General features: G+C 50.4%; 1 long non-coding RNA gene across 2 annotated transcripts; it reads left to right on the top strand.

The window, feature by feature from the left end:
• The first annotated feature begins 10,406 nt into the window (after window positions 1-10,406).
• LOC140699672 (uncharacterized) lies at window positions 10,407-15,378 on the top strand. Of its 2 annotated transcripts, none has more exons than XR_012077919.1 (3): window positions 10,407-10,528; window positions 14,667-14,783; window positions 15,203-15,378. It is a non-coding gene; the product is annotated as an uncharacterized lncRNA (long non-coding RNA). The 2 variants fall into 2 exon arrangements; XR_012077918.1 differs by lacking the exon at window positions 10,407-10,528 and adding an exon at window positions 13,050-13,074.
• The last annotated feature ends 65 nt before the right edge of the window (window positions 15,379-15,443 follow it).

Raw genomic sequence — 15,443 nt, 5'->3', positions numbered from 1 at the left:
TTTTACTACATCGTATTTCTAAAGGACAGCTTCTACTATTAAAAGTAATGCATGCACATACACACAAACACACGTGCAGACACACTTGCTCTGGTCCACATACATCCCCACGGGCACACACACATGGAGTCATGTACCACCCACACACCCATAACATACACACAACCACACACGTCCTCAGGCGCACACACACACATAACATACAGAACCACATACATCCCCAGGTGCACGTGAGAACACACAAACACACAGTCATGTACAACACACGTCCCCAGGTGCGCGTGTGCACACACACACGTCTTACACACTTTGGCGTTATTCTAAATCAATTTACAATTGAGGGTCCAGTGTCCATTGTTTTATCCACTCAGAAGATCCTGACTTTGGAGCGTGAAGCAGGAGCCCTCCTCTCTGGAGATGGTCTTTACCAATTACAGTCTCAGTAGAGCCAACATAACTGCTCTGGACCTTTGGAAGTGCAGGGCCAGAGCATACCTGGGAACTCACATCCTATACATGTAAACATGTTAAGTGCAGTAGGTTCTAAAGTCCTGCCTTTACAAATATACATTCATTATAAGGGGGAAGGCAAGGTTCAAATTTAGAATTCCAAGACAAAGGGAGTCCGGCAAAGAAAGTGAGCGTGTGGGGAGAGCTGATTCCCAGTCTCTGACCACTAGCCTGATCCTTTTCTTCCCAATGCTGGGTCCATCCCTTGCCACAAGGGGCCTTGGATGTGCACAGGGGAACACTCAAAACTCACATCCGGGATCTGCTCATACCCTCCATACATACAGCTGCCCTTTGGCCTCTCTGTGAGTCCTGGGAATCTGAGCTTCCGGGAGAGCCGGTGCAGGCACTAGGAATGGGTCAGGGGCTGCTGAGACAGCGCATCTGGGGTCCTGGGTTTCTAGAGCATGGGATGAAGCCAATGACCCTGTCCCCTTGGCCCTGCTGACTCCACCCCATGGAGGGCGTGGCCAGAGGAAGTGTCAGGGCCAGAGGGACCCTCTGCAGTGCAGGACCCAGGGCAGCGGGCCCTCTTGCCGGGGTCTAAGAGCAGAAGGCCTAAGGAAAGGTCTGAAGAGGCTGTAAGGTATCTTCATTCCCATTAATTAAACAAAATAAAAGCATACCACAGGCGTGAGTGGAAAGGGATTTGTTAGAACAAGGGAAGGCACTTGCCAAGGTCTGGCCATAGAGGGCTGGTGGGTTTGTCAGGTTGATGAGGAACCAAGAGGCCGTTAGTCCCCTCTGGGTCTAAACACCTCCTGAATTCCTCCGGGTGACACTGAAATGCAGTGAGACACGGAACTCTCTTAAGTTGTTAAAATCTTCATGGTGAGCCACTCAACTCTCTCCTCATTCTTGGCTGCGAAACCACGGTAAACACAGGCCAGAAACTCATCAGCCTGTTGGTTGGTTCACTATCCGTCTGGCGCCTCCTCTTGTAGGAGCCTTTATCACATCACCCAGGGCTGACCCGGCTCAGGATTATAGCTGAATTTCCGCAGGTGGCATCACTTGCTAGTGACATGAAGCAGGCACGTTAGCCACCTCCCAAACACTGAGGCTCCTCCTGGGAGGAGCCTGCAGACCCCCAGTCCAGCCTCTGCACCACGATGTTCCTTAGTGTCACTACCGGTTTGCTGCCTTGGCCTCTATCTTTGACCAGATCCTCGCCAGATTATCGATAAATATCACCCATATACCACATCTAAGCTTGCGGTCCAGATGTGACCATGGTTCTTATTTTCTTCCCATCGATGGATTGTTTGATCTTTGTGTAATTGTGTCGGCAGCAAGGCCAGTACAGCCCTCTTGAGGCCTCCCCGAGCCGCCTCTGTGTATAACTGTCCTAGCGCCTCAGGGGATCGGGTCTGAAACCTGGCACTCAGACACGAGGATGTCAGCTGGAGAGACAGGAATCCACTCCTGCTGTGGCTCAATGTGGCCATAAAAATGGATCCCACAGGCCCTGACGTCACTTGACTCACTGCAGGGATGCTCCCACACTGCCGCGTTCCCCCAGAGACTGAGGGCTTTCTGCTTGTTCCGGAAGGTCCCACCCCCGAGGGGACACTGGGTCCATTGGAGCATCCAGCCTGCTTCCCCGCCAGCCCTTAGGGCCTTGGTGGGGCCTGGAACATCAACTAACCTCCCCTTAGAGAACCCTTTGTCCTTTGCAACCAACAGACCTAGGTCATAAGCACTTTAACTCACCTGAGGGTGTTTTCCTCACTTCAGGGGCAGTGAGGACTGGGCTTCTTCACACTCCAAGTGCCCCCGGTCTGGATGCAGACAGTCTGGCTCTCCCCCAGTCCTGCAGGTCCCGGCCACACCTCCTGCTGGTCACGGAGTCTGTGCTGCATTCTCTTCCAGGACAACAGGTGCACTCTGCCCCCCGACCCATCCCCACCAGCGGTGGCAGAGGCGGAGGACAGGCTGGTGAGATTGGGCCTGAGACACTGCCTGGAAATCAGTGCCCCAGAGGCCGCTGGTGACTAGAGGGACCACGGGGAAGAAGGCAGCATGGGATGGGAGGGGGAGGAAGGTTCAGGATAACGAGATGAAAAGGGGAACAGATAGCACCGTGAGGACCTCGACCATGAAAGGGAAGAAGATAGACTGTGACAGCTGGAGTGATATTGGCGTTAAAAGCTGAGGGCATTTTCATTTAATTTTATTAATTACCATTACATATAGTGACATTTTTATTCGATTAAAGATTAGGTGCCATGTCATATAACAGGATATAGTATATTATTTATTAAATAATACATAATAGCAGATATACTAGCATGTTATGTTCTGTTTATTATCAGATAGTATATAATACATATGTAGTTATTTATATACATAATATATAATTCATGCATCTATATAATATATAACACATAACAATGTAGGATTATGATTAATATATTTTATAACAAGATTACATAACAATAATGATGTAATATTATCCATTGTATATCTTGGCTCATGTCACATTCTCACCTTAGGTGCCTGTCAGAAGTATTTATGTATTAAAATTAATATTATAAGAAACAGTTGTGAACCTATCACCCAGCACCAGAACAGGACTATTGACAGTGACATACTGTGTCCTATCCTGCCCTAGGCCTCTTCTCACAGGAAGTAACCAGCATCCTGAATCCTGGCTTACACTTGCCTTGTGTTACTTTCACACACACAACATTTAAGATCAGTTAAAACAAATGAACTGCAGGTACATGCAACGAAGTGGATGCATCATACACTCTATGTTAAATTGAAAAAGTAAGCCCAAGAAGGTAGCCTATAGTGTGCTAAGCTTTTAACTGTGTATATATATGTCAAGTAAACTCACTAAATTAAGAACAACTACAGCTAGAGTCCAGGTGGGAGAGGGACAGATAAAAGGTGAGGTGAGCAGATTTGCTGCAGGTGAGCGAGTTCCTTTCCAGTAACATGTCATTCTCTCTGAAGCAGGAGGCAAGGCCATCTGCTGGGAGTCAGGGAAGAGACAGAGGGAAGCTTAGAGGTGTGCAGAGAGCATAGAATGTTGACACCACTGTGTGGCAAGTGGGAAAATGTGCTCACTAGAGAAATCCTGGAGGATTGCCTGGCAGTGGCAACATGCTGGGCATTGATTTGTAGTCTTAGAAATCTGTGCTGGGAGAGCCTGCTGCCGTCAGGCTCAGAACAATTAGAGCTGGGTGAACCGAGATGGAAGTCGTCCTGGTGAGGAAATGAAAAGATCAAGGGTCAAGGGAGTTTTGTTTGTCATAAAGAGAGTGCTGACTGTGGATGCAGAGCTGGAAGGTGGGGAAGTGGAAGTAAGAGGAACATGGACAGGTAGGAAAGCAGAGGAGTCAGTGCATGATGCCCCAGTGAGGGTGAAGGAGGGCCAAGGAGGCTGGTGGAGAAGCAGCTGGATGGCTATAGTTGGGCACATAAAGGAGAGAGGCTGGACCTGGGGTGGAGACACGCCCGGGTATGAGCCCGGGGGTAGGGTGAATGGGAGGTGTCTGGCTCAGTCTGACGGAGAAGAAGACCCTACAATGACCATACTGGGTGGTGGAGGGAGAATCAACATTGAGGTCTTGATGGTAGGTGGTGAGGCAATACAGAGTTGGTGGTCCAGCTGCTCCTGACTGAGGCAGATGAGCAGGGAGGCCAGGGTGGCAGGCACAGATAGGAATGGACTGGGTTTTCCAGGTGTTTCCAAGAGAGGAGGAGAAATCACCTCATGGGGGAAAGTGAGCATAAGAAGGTCAACCCAGGCTCCTGATCAAACGGAGGGTGTGAGGGGGCAAATCGTCAACTCCAGAGATGGTGGCCCAGGAAGCAGGGAACATGGGTGAAGTGAGGGGACACTCAGAGAAGAGAGGGAGAAGAGTCTTCTGGGTGTAGGGGGAAGAGAGGCCCCAGGACAAAGGAGCACAGGGGCACAGTGATGAGGATGGACTGGCTCTGTTGTGACACTGCAGGAATGGCTGGATCTTTGTCCTGAGGGCTTAGTTTGGGGGGGCTACTGGCCTCATGAGGGCCCCCCTCTCAGCAGCCTGGGCAGATGCTCCCGCTCCTGATAGCTCTGTGGCCACCACTGTTCCCGGAGGGGCTCTGCCTCCATCTTCTATCAGACATTCCTGCCCAGTCCCCGACTGCCAGCGAGGGAGCCTGGGCCTCACAGCCGTTTGCCGTGGAGGGACACAGGCTCCTCGGAGAAGCAGGCTGATCTTATTTTTCTCCGTAACCCACGGCCTAGCAAAGCGCCAGCCTATGGGTGGGCCATTCAGGGGCTCGGATACTTCTTAAATTAACTCAAAGCAGTAGAATAGCCGAGCTGGAGGAAGTGACCACTGAGCTCACAGAGTTCACTGCCCACACCCCCATTCTACAGATGAAGAAACAGAGGCCAAGCAGTGAAGCAGCCTTGGCCAAGGTCACGCTGCTCTTTAATGCTGGCCTCTGTTGGGCATACCAAGTGATGAGCTGCACTGAAGGGCCTGAGAGGGGGCTCTGGGGCCAGACAGCTTGGGTTCAAGTCCCACCCCTGCCATTTACTAGCTGTGTGATTAATGACTGTCCTTCCTGTTAAGTGCCACCTCATTGGTTTGCCATGAACACAGAGTTCCTGGAACAGCAGGACAGAATTCTTTAAAGGTTTGCTGTTGCTTTTGTTACTATTATCACCAAGTGAACCCTGAAATGAAGAACAAAGACAGCAAGATTTTTTATTTTAAAAGATTTTAAAATATGATGATGACTGTTTGATTTAATCTATTCAAGTTTGCATTTGACCCTTATTAACAACTACACAATGGATGACTTTTGAAGAAATGTTACTTCATGTCTTTAATTCTCACTAACTACACAGGCTATTCAACAGGAAGCAATTTTTTTCCAGGAAGAGGGACAAAAAGTTAACAATATCTCTGTACCTCTCGGTTCCCAGTGAGTTGGTTGTGATCTGTCAACCCAACTTTGGGGAAATGCCCGCTCCTCCTGGGCTCGCTGCACTGCCACGTAGCCTCCAGGGGGAGATTTACCCCCACACGAATCCAGTATCTTGGTTCATATCTTTGCTTCAGATCCCTCAAGGACAGCCCATGCACCAGGGCCCCATCTGCCCCACCAGTCTCACCTGCTGGCCTCCAGGAAACTATCCTGGGTCTCAACCATCCTCTGTTCCTATGCCCGCCCCACTACTCTTCACTTTGTCCTTCAAGTGTGGGCTCCTGTGGCTCGCCACCAAGCAGGGGTCTCCCAGTCCTCCACCTTGGGGAACTGCATCGTCCTGCACAGTGCCTAGCGAACCTGTGTGGAGGCAGGAAGAATAAAGAACAACAGGTGCTCAGAGGGGCTGCCTTTCCCACTGCAGGGGCCCTGGAGAGCTTTCTCCCAGCTGGTTATTCACAGGCGTTGAAGCTGTGGAATCTCGATCTTACCAATTTAAAGGGCATCATCACTAATTACGAAAGAAATCATTTTTTCAGTAGCAAAAGGAGAAAAGACTTTGTGCCCCGTGCCCCCATCTTTCTTCCTCTGCCTTCAGAGGTGATTCTCACTCTCTGGGCAAGGGTAGAAAGCAACAAACAGAATATTATTTTTCAATGATTCTTCTTTCCCACTCTGAAGATTGCATCCCAAGACCGATGAAGGCTAGGATGGTTTGGCTTCCCTGTACTGAGTATTCAGAGGCTCAGGAGGGAGGGGGTTAGGGAGATAATTCAGCATTATGGAACCAAACAGAGACATTAAAAGGTTCTACTCTAAACAGAAAGGAAGCAGGATGCTATAGAAATGGGAAAACCATCATTGGAAATGAAATAACGAGTTACAAGACAATAAACATGAAGATGTAAAAAAGAAAAAGTACATCAAAATACAAAAAGGTGGGAAAGGGAGACGGTAGCAAGAAAAGATAGATTTTTTTTCTCTTTCTTTTTCCTTTTTCTCATTATTCTTAGGATGTGTTGGAGCCTACGTGATTATCAGTCTAAAGGAAATAGATATGATAATGGGTTGATATACTTGAAAAATAGGGTAACCACAAATCGAAAGAATATAATAGAGTTGAAAAAAAAAACCCAAAAAAGAAACAAACTCTAAATGGCTTAAAGAGTTAAACATTAGACAAGATACTAAAAAACTCTCAGAAGAAAACATAGGCAAAACATTATTTGACATAAATATCAGCAGTGTTTTCCTAGGGCAATCCACCCAAGCAACAGAAAATAAAAGCCAAAATAAACAAATGGGACCTAGTTACACCTATCAGCTATTTCAAAGCAATAGAAACCATAAGCAAAACAAAAAGACAACCTATGGAATGTGAGAAAATATTTGCAAAAGATGAGACTGAACATGGCTTAACTTGTAGACTATAAAAATAGTTCATACAACTTTATAAGAAAAAAAAATAAAGAACCCAATCCAAAAATGGGCAGAACAACTAAACAAGCAATTCTCCAATGAAGATATACAAATGGCCAATAGGCATATGAAAAAAAGGCACAATATCGTTAATTATCTGAGAAATGCAAATCAAAACTACAATAAGCTATCATCTCACACTACTCAGAATGGCCACCATTCAAACATCCACTCACCATAAATGCTGGAGAGGCTTGGAGAAAAGGGAACCCTCCTACATTATTGCTGGGAATGTAGTTTGGTGAAGCCAATGTGGAAAACAGTATGGAGATTCCTCAAAAGACTAAAAAAAGACATCATTTGATCCAGCAATCCCACTCCTGGGCATATATCCAGAGGGAACCTTAATTTCAAAATATACCTGCACCCCAATGTTCACAGCAGCATTGTTTTCAATGACCAAGACATAGAAGCAACCTAAACGCCCACTGACAAATGACTGGATAAAGATGTAGTATTTAGATATAAAAGAATATTACTCAGTTGTAACAAAGAAGGAAATAATGCCATTTACAGCAACATGGATGGACTTGGAGATTATCACACTAAAGTGAAATAACTCAGACAGAGAAAGACAAGTAACATAATGATATCACTTATATGTGGAATTTTTAAAAAAGATACAAATAAACTTATTTACAAAACAAAAACAGGCTCACAGACTTAGAAAACAAACTTAGGAGTTTGGGATTAACAATTACAAACTACTACATGTAAAACAGACAAACAGCAAGGATTCACTGTAGAACACAGGGGAAAATGTTCAGTATCTTGCAACCTATAATGGAAAAGAACCTGAAAAAGAATAGACTATGTATATGTACAACTGAATCACTATGCTGTATACCTGAAACTAACAAAACAGCTGTATATCTGAAACTAACTAAACATTGTAAATCAACCACATTTCAATTTAAAAAAAAAAAGATAAGCTCTAAATAGCTGTATTCAAAGAAAATCTTCAACTCTTACCTCCTACAAAAAGTAAAATGGGAATCTTGAGCAGGACCAAATTATACTGAATGAGAGGTTACATACCTTCTCCAGCACGTGGCCCATGGTACACATACATCGTGTTTTCCTTCAGGTAAGAATGGCCCTTACTGCCCAGGGAGCGAGTCCTGCTGGGACAAGGCCTCTGTGGCAGTGGCCTCCTTGTCACCGCTCCATCTCACCAGAAGGCCAGGGTTTTCAGAGGGGAGGGAACACAGAGCTCATACACTTCAGATATATTTCCTGAGATAAACTGTGGAAAGACCAAATTCACCTGCAGTGCAGGAAACATGAGCACGGCCCCTAAGCAGACTGACAAGCCCGAAGCAAGACGGCCCGATGTTCACATCGGAACCAGAACAAAAACCGTCTGGCCCCAGTTAAACGATCACCATCTCACCTGCAATGAACTGTTCGTACTCAGTGTCAGGGATGTTTCTGTTGAGACTTGAGAGATCAAAAAAGTCAGACCAGGGAATCCGGACCTGGTGGATGTCCAGGCTCTGCCAATGGTAGAGGCGGCCCCAAGAGGGTATCACCAGCACCGACTCCTCCATTTTCAGCAGGGTCTTCAGGAGGAAGGCGATGTGGATACAGACGCCCCTACGGAGGCTGAAGCCCTCCGGAGGGTTGACATAACACAGAAGGTACCTTGCAGGGAGCAAAGGAGAGCGGGTCTTCAGGGCCAGGTCTCTGCACAGGAATCCCGGCTTAGATAGAACAGATACAATGGGAATCTCTGCACAGCACATGGCCTAGACTCAAGACACGTTCAGCAGCTTCTGGTTTGTATAGTGGAGGCACTGCCCACCGATCTCTGTGTGGCCAATTATTTCGAGTCCGGGAGCACATGCAGAAGACATCTTGGCATCTGTCTATCAACGCTAAGCACCTGACTAGTACCTGAGCACCCGTTCTCCAGGAGCTCTCAAACTTCTTGGCCTAAAGACCCCTGTACACTCTTAATTACTGAGGACTTCAAAAGGCTGCTGTTTATGTAGGTTAAATCTATCAATAGTTCCTGTGTTAGAAGTTAAATAAGAACTTTAAAAAATGCTTATGAGTTCACTTAAAAATAATAACAACCTACTACATGATACCATTAATACTCTTAAGCAAAAAATAAGTATATTTTTCTAAACAAAAATCATTAATGAGAGGAATAGCAGTGATTTTAATTTCTGAAAATCTCTTTTGGACTGGTGAGAGCTTAATTCTATCTGCCTCTACATTACCTGTTTTGTGATATCACAGACCAGGTTTTCCCTGGAAAACCCCACAGGAAACTCGGGAGTGCAAGAGTGTGCAAAAGGCAGGTGACTTCCCGGCATTTCTACGAAAATAGTCTTGCATCTCAGGGGCCTCGGACTCACTTTGATAACTGCTGCCCTACCCTAGGCGAGACTCTCCTACACAAGAGCCAGGCAAGTGTCCTGGCTTCTTTAATGAGTTACCGCAGCAACACCCCTCCCTTCTCTGTGTTAATGTTTCCCACAACCTCCATTACTGCAGATGAGGATGTAATCCTCAACTGAGGCCTCTAATCCCAGAAGACTACCAACCTTGAAAGGGAGGGCCCGTCTACCATCTCTACACCCCACACAGTCTATTTTGAGTCAAGCCCTAGATAACTGCTAATTGACACTGACCCTTGTCTTACTCCTGAGTTTTATCGAAGGAGCCAACATCTGGATGGAACTGAAATTTCCCTGCTGATATACAAGGCTGATAAACCACCCTATTCCAACATCTGATTTTGGGGCTCTTCAAAACCCGGGTAAGGCCCCGCTTCATAAATGACGGGTCCTCCACCTGCCCTTCCCAGGGGTTCTGGGAGGCCGCGGCCACGCAGGGCTACCCGGACTCGCGGTCCAAGCCCCAGAGCCCGAGGGGGAGGAAAGCCGGAGGCTGTGCCCCAGCCCTGTCCCCCCCGCCCCAACCCGCTCCCCGGCACCAAAGCCCTCCCCGGCCGCCACACCAACCCGGATCCCACCCCGGTCCATGTCCACTGGCCCCGCCAACGGCGCGGCCGTACGTTTACCGTCTGTGAGACGCGGCCCCAGAAAGGATGTCGGCCGCCGACTGACGCGGCCAGAACTAGTGGCCCGGCCAAGCAAGCCGCCATCCCCAGCAGCAAACACCGCCATGGTCCCGGGCAGCTGCACACTTCCGGAGCCCGCTGCCTGCCCCAGAAGCGCACGCCGGCCCGCGAGGAGCGCGGCGTCTGTATCCATGGCAACGCCGCGGGGCCCTCCCCTAGCGCTTGCGTCTGCGTCCTCCCGAGGCTAGACGTGCGAGGGCAGAACTTTCGGAGCCAATGGGAGCCAGGGCGCGGCCAGGACGGGGGTGGGGGGAGGCTTATGGGGCAGCTGGGTGGGGCCGGGGCGGGCGGGGCCGCGCGGACGTCCTCACCTGCAGGTGGCACCGGCCGGAGGCTGGGGCAGTGCTGCCACCAGTGGGCGGGGCGGCGGGGCAGCGGGGCGGGGGCACCCTCACCTGTCTGTGTGCGGGGCTCAGCCTGGGCTCCGGGGCCTCCGCTTGCACCGGAAGTGGACCCAGGCTACCGGTGGGCAAGATAGAGGACTGAGCCCAGGCAGGCACGGCTGGCCAGGTAGGGCACCTGAAGTGCAGATCCGCCAGGCCGGCTGCCGGCCTTGAATACGCGCTGCAAGGCAGTTTCCAAGAAGACGGGATCTGTCCCAAGAGGGGAGGTAGGGCAGGGTGCCAGATGCCTGGTTGGGTGCGGTCTTACAGGAGAGCCACGTTGAGAGGGTGCAGAGCAGCCCCTGTGTTGGCGGGGCTAGGAATTTGGGGTATAGGGTGGGGATGATGTGTGCCATGCCCTGTGGTCTCCCAAAGAACTCGCACCCCCAAGCAAAGGACCCTGCTCCCTCCACCCTTCACTGCATCCCCTGCCTTCCCCAGCACCACCGCCCCTGCCCCCGGAGTGTCCCATGACCTCTCCCCACACCAGGCACTGTCCCTGTTACAGGTACTTATCTCCTGGTGGTTCCAGCCCAAGGGTGGGGGCTGTATCTGATCAGTTAGGATGCCTGGAGCCTTTGTATGAAACCTCAGACTATAATGCAGGCGTGCACAGAGGCCCCTCAAACAGGATTCCCTGCATTCCCTCCCCACCACGCACCCACAGCGCAGCTGCCACACCAGGCCAAGCCTACCGGAGGACCGCTGTTCCCTCTCCTCCTGTCCCTGATCAAGAGTGCACCGCCCACACTGCTGGGTATTTAGTGGGCCTTAGAAGAGCAGCTGGTATTTTCATGGACAAATATTTGCTCTTTTGGGAAGAGTTGAGTGCAAAGGGATGTAGGGTATGCCTTTTCTGTTGTCCTGGAACTGGTGACTAGGATGCAAACTTAAGTCAAAGCAGTTTTTAGAGAGAGCTGCAAAATATCTTACCCAAAGATCACTGTTCCCCAACAAAGGCAACACCACCTGGAGGCTGGGGTCCTGGTCCCTCTTTCTGGAGGTTGGGCTTTGCACCCTCCAGCTGGGACAGAGCCCGAAACAGCTCTGAACACGCTCCAACAGGCTTTCCCAGCACAAACTGCCTTTATTTTGAATCTGGCTGAAGGAAGCAGCTGAGAAATCTGGGTAAATCTTCCTGGGTGTAACCATGCCTTTTGTGCTGAATGAAAGAGCGGCACTCCACATGCTTACATCTTAGAACTGAATGTGTGTCGAAGCCTTCATGCATGTAGCATGTTGGGAACAGCGTTTCATGGTGAGGGGAACTATATAACTTACATGTGTATGGGGACGCCCTCACTCCAACAGGCTTTTCCTGCACAAACTGCCTTTATTTCGAAATTGGCTCTTGCTGAGAAATCTTGGTAAGTGTTCTTAGGTGTAGCCATGCCCATTATGCTGGATGAAAGAGCGGCTCTACACTTGTTCACATCTCAGAAATGAATGTGTGTTGAAGCCGTCATTCATGTAGCGTGTTGGGAACACAGAATTTCGTGGTGAGAACTATGTAAATTACATGTCTATGATGAAGAACTCGCTAGAACCGGGTATTCCAGTGCATACTGCCTTTATTTCGAAACTGGCTTCTCAGAAGCCTGTGGTCTCCACTGCAGGTCTGTCTCCAAACCCAGGGCCAGCATGGTGACTCTGCTCCCCCTGTCTATTCTGGAAGGTCTAGGTGTCCTCCATGGCCCTTCCACCATTTTTTTTTTTGGAAAACTCCGCAGATGGAATGGGCCTGAGAACAGGAGAGCTGGATGCCAGAAGCCACAGCCCAGTGTGTGGCTCCTGGGAGGGGCATCTCCTCTCCGTGGGCTCTGATCTAACCTCCCCTCTCCCCCACCCCCACCCCTCTCCTCCTGCATTTCCTGATTGATCCCTGGATAATGGTCCATACCAAGAATGACCTGGGAGAGATTTTATGAGTCTTTAAGTGGAAAAAAAAGAAAGAAATCTTTAGACAAGTTACTGAAAGTAACTTCCAGCTTTACCGGGAAAGTCCTCATTCCAATGTTTAAGGCTAGTTGACAGGGTGTCAAATTGCTTAACCACTCACATCTGAGCAAGTGCTACCTCTCTCTCCAGCTCCCCGCAGCATCCACCTGTGGAAACTTGGCCAAAAGAAGGCAAGAAAGCTCTTTCCCCTCGCCAGCACCAGCGTGGCTTTGGAGTCAGTGGAGGCTGAGAGAAAGGGCCCCGCCCTGAAGTTTGGGGGGACTCCAGCCACAGCCAGAGGAGCGGGGGTTTTCAGAGTGGCCCAGCAGGGAAACCAGGCAAGGCCACCTGGCCCAAGTCTTCCCTTCCCAGAGAGCCCCATGAACTGCTTTGGGCCACACTCCCCGTTTGGACCCCCTGCAAAAAGGTACCACGGGAGCCACACCTGAGAAGGCAGAAGGACAGCCCTTTAGCCTGGGGTCCCTGCAGGTGTGTCCTGTGAGACCTGTGGCCACATAAGTTCCTTGTCTCTCCAGGTCACTGAAGGGACTGTGCTGGGCATCTTGGTGGTCAGGGACATGGGAACACCTCTAAACTCTGAAGAAGGACAGAGAGGCTCTTCCCGGAAGCAAGGATTCCAGGGAGACACCTTGCCCAGAACTGGAGGACTGTGTCCTGAGTAGACCCCTGGGAGGCAATGTGGGGCTGTGTGGTCCTCTTCTGAGAAGGGAGCAGGTGAGTTTTCCGGGGGTGGGGTCCTGCTTTGTCCAGACATGTCCTTGTGTAAGACTCATTTACAAACACCTCCAAGTCCACCTAGGGTTGGCCCCAGAGGTGGGGGTAGAGGAGGAGAGTGAAGGGTGCAGACTTAGGGCCCCCCGAGCCACCCAGGGAGCCAAGGGTCAGTGGGAACATCTTGGGAGTCTAGTGCAGGGGTGGAGGACGAGCACTAAGAACATGCCAAGTCATGCAATAAAGTGACCTGTGACCACGAGACACAGGTGGCCGTACACCAAAAGAGGCAGATAGAAATTTAGACCCAGGATCTGAGAACCTTGAGAGGGGCTGGAGGGTCCCAGGAACCCTCAGGAACAGCTCTTCTAGGGGCACAGACATCCCAATACACACATTTCTCATGGAAGCTTTTTGGGGTGCAGAGTGAGTTACCAGGATACTGAACTTAGTATGGAATCCCACCCCCTTGTTCATCACGGTTCCTGGCAATAAATTGCTGTCACTTGTCCCTGGACATGCACAGGGGAGCTGACTGCTGTGGGGGTCACTGCAGGACTAGAATCTTCTGGTGTGTGCTCTGTGACCACAGAAACCCAGGGGGATTTCTCAACGGGAGAACCTGGAGACCATGCCTGCAAGGACCACCCTCATGGGATGGCCAAGGAGCTCGTGGTACCCAGGTCACCAAGTGACGAAGTTGTGAGGTTGCCTGGGGTATCCTGGGGGCATGTAGATTTCTGAGGTCAGCACGTGGGCCCAGCACTGCTGGATGGTCTGCACAAAGAGGGGCCTGCCCTCCTGATGATGGCTCTTAACACCTGCAGGGAAACTGCTCTCAGGGCTCCTGGAGGTCCATATTGAGAGTGTCCTGCCAGCCTTGTGGGGTCACCTTCCCCTGATGCAGAAGTAGACCTCTCTCCCTTGAGGCCCAGGGGACACCTGGCTCAGGTCCCACCTGTGTGCCCTGGACACGCAGAACCCCAGAGCTCTGGCACAGCCTGGGGTGTGGTCGTGTCCGGGCAAGGAAGGCCCTGGGAAGGGGCTCATTCAAGGGCAGAGGCCACTCTGCAGAGATGCTGGACCTGGCAGCAATGCACTGCTTCAGTACTCCCTTGGGTTGGGTTTCCAAGCTGTGGGATGGAAGGGCCTCTCCTTCCTGCGGTGCAGTCGGGGGAACTAGATCCATCGTCAAGGTCAGCCCTGAAAATGGAGGCTACGCTACCTCCATTCCTGGAAAGAAAATCAGTCCCCTCCATTCCAGGTGATTCAGAAAGTCATTCAGCAATGTTCGGGGCCCCCACTTTAGGCTTTGAATTAGAGCTGAGCGGCTTAGGAGGCCAGATCCCTGTCCGTGGCTCCAGGAGCAGGCTTTCTGCTGGGGGACAGGATCCTCACAAACACCTGTGTCTTTGTGGGACACTCCCCTCTGACAAGCTGGGAGGCAGGGTGTGGTTGTGGGAAATCGTGTTTACATGAGCAGAGGGCCACCATGTGGTGGCGGCACAGGAGACTGTGAGAATGAGTCCCACAGCCTTTCTGGAATCAAAAAACTGGCAAATGTGAAAAAGTGCATAATTTGTTTTATTGAACAGGCTGCTTATGTACGTTTGGAGGACCAGGTTCAAGGACTCAGCATCCCTCCAGGACAATAGCCTCAAGAGAAGAACAGACAGAGCAGGAGGAGATCTGGGGTTTCTCCCAGGAATGAGGTGGAACAGGGATTTATGCAGATTTGCAAGGAGTCCCCGACCACTGAGCATGGGGTTACAGCCCCACGAGACCCCTGTCATGTTTGGCTTGGGCTCTGGCTCTGGCCTGCTCATGTATTCTTCCAGCAGAGTTCCAGAAACTCAGAGGGTGGACTTAGAGGGGCTGCGTTTGGAACCTAGTGAGGAGGTGGAGGGTCCTTTATATTGAGTCCCTTCATCCTAATCACCGTAGCTGAAGCCCAACACCCCCCAGGCCCCCATGGTTGCCGTGGAGGGAGAACAAGCCTGGCAGGCGACCTAGGGGTCCCACTACTGTGTCCTTCCCTTGTCTTCGTTCCCTTCCACCGCGGAAGGTGTGATTGTCTCGTGTCATGGTGGCCCCCACAATGTCCCTCCCAGTAATCTCTCTTCTCCATCAGGTGGGGTTCCCAACCCCGCTCAGCCTTCTCTGCATGGATGCTGAAGGACCAGGCCCACCTGAAGTTCTGAGCTTGAGCAGTAAGGTGGAAACAAAGAAACCAATGGAAACAAAGAAGCAAGTGTTTGTGGCAAAGCTCCCCACCACAGAGAAGCTGCCCTGAGTGGAAGGGAGAGTGTGGGCATGCCCGTTTGTTTCCTGTCTCCCAGTGCTCTTAGCTTTCTTATTGCCTACCTGCATGG

The sequence above is a fragment of the Vicugna pacos genome, chromosome 11, assembly GCF_048564905.1.
Source record: "Vicugna pacos chromosome 11, VicPac4, whole genome shotgun sequence".
Taxonomy (NCBI): domain Eukaryota; kingdom Metazoa; phylum Chordata; class Mammalia; order Artiodactyla; family Camelidae; genus Vicugna; species Vicugna pacos.
The sequence above is the reverse complement of the archived record's forward strand: the minus strand, read 5'-3'. Positions and strand labels throughout refer to the sequence as shown.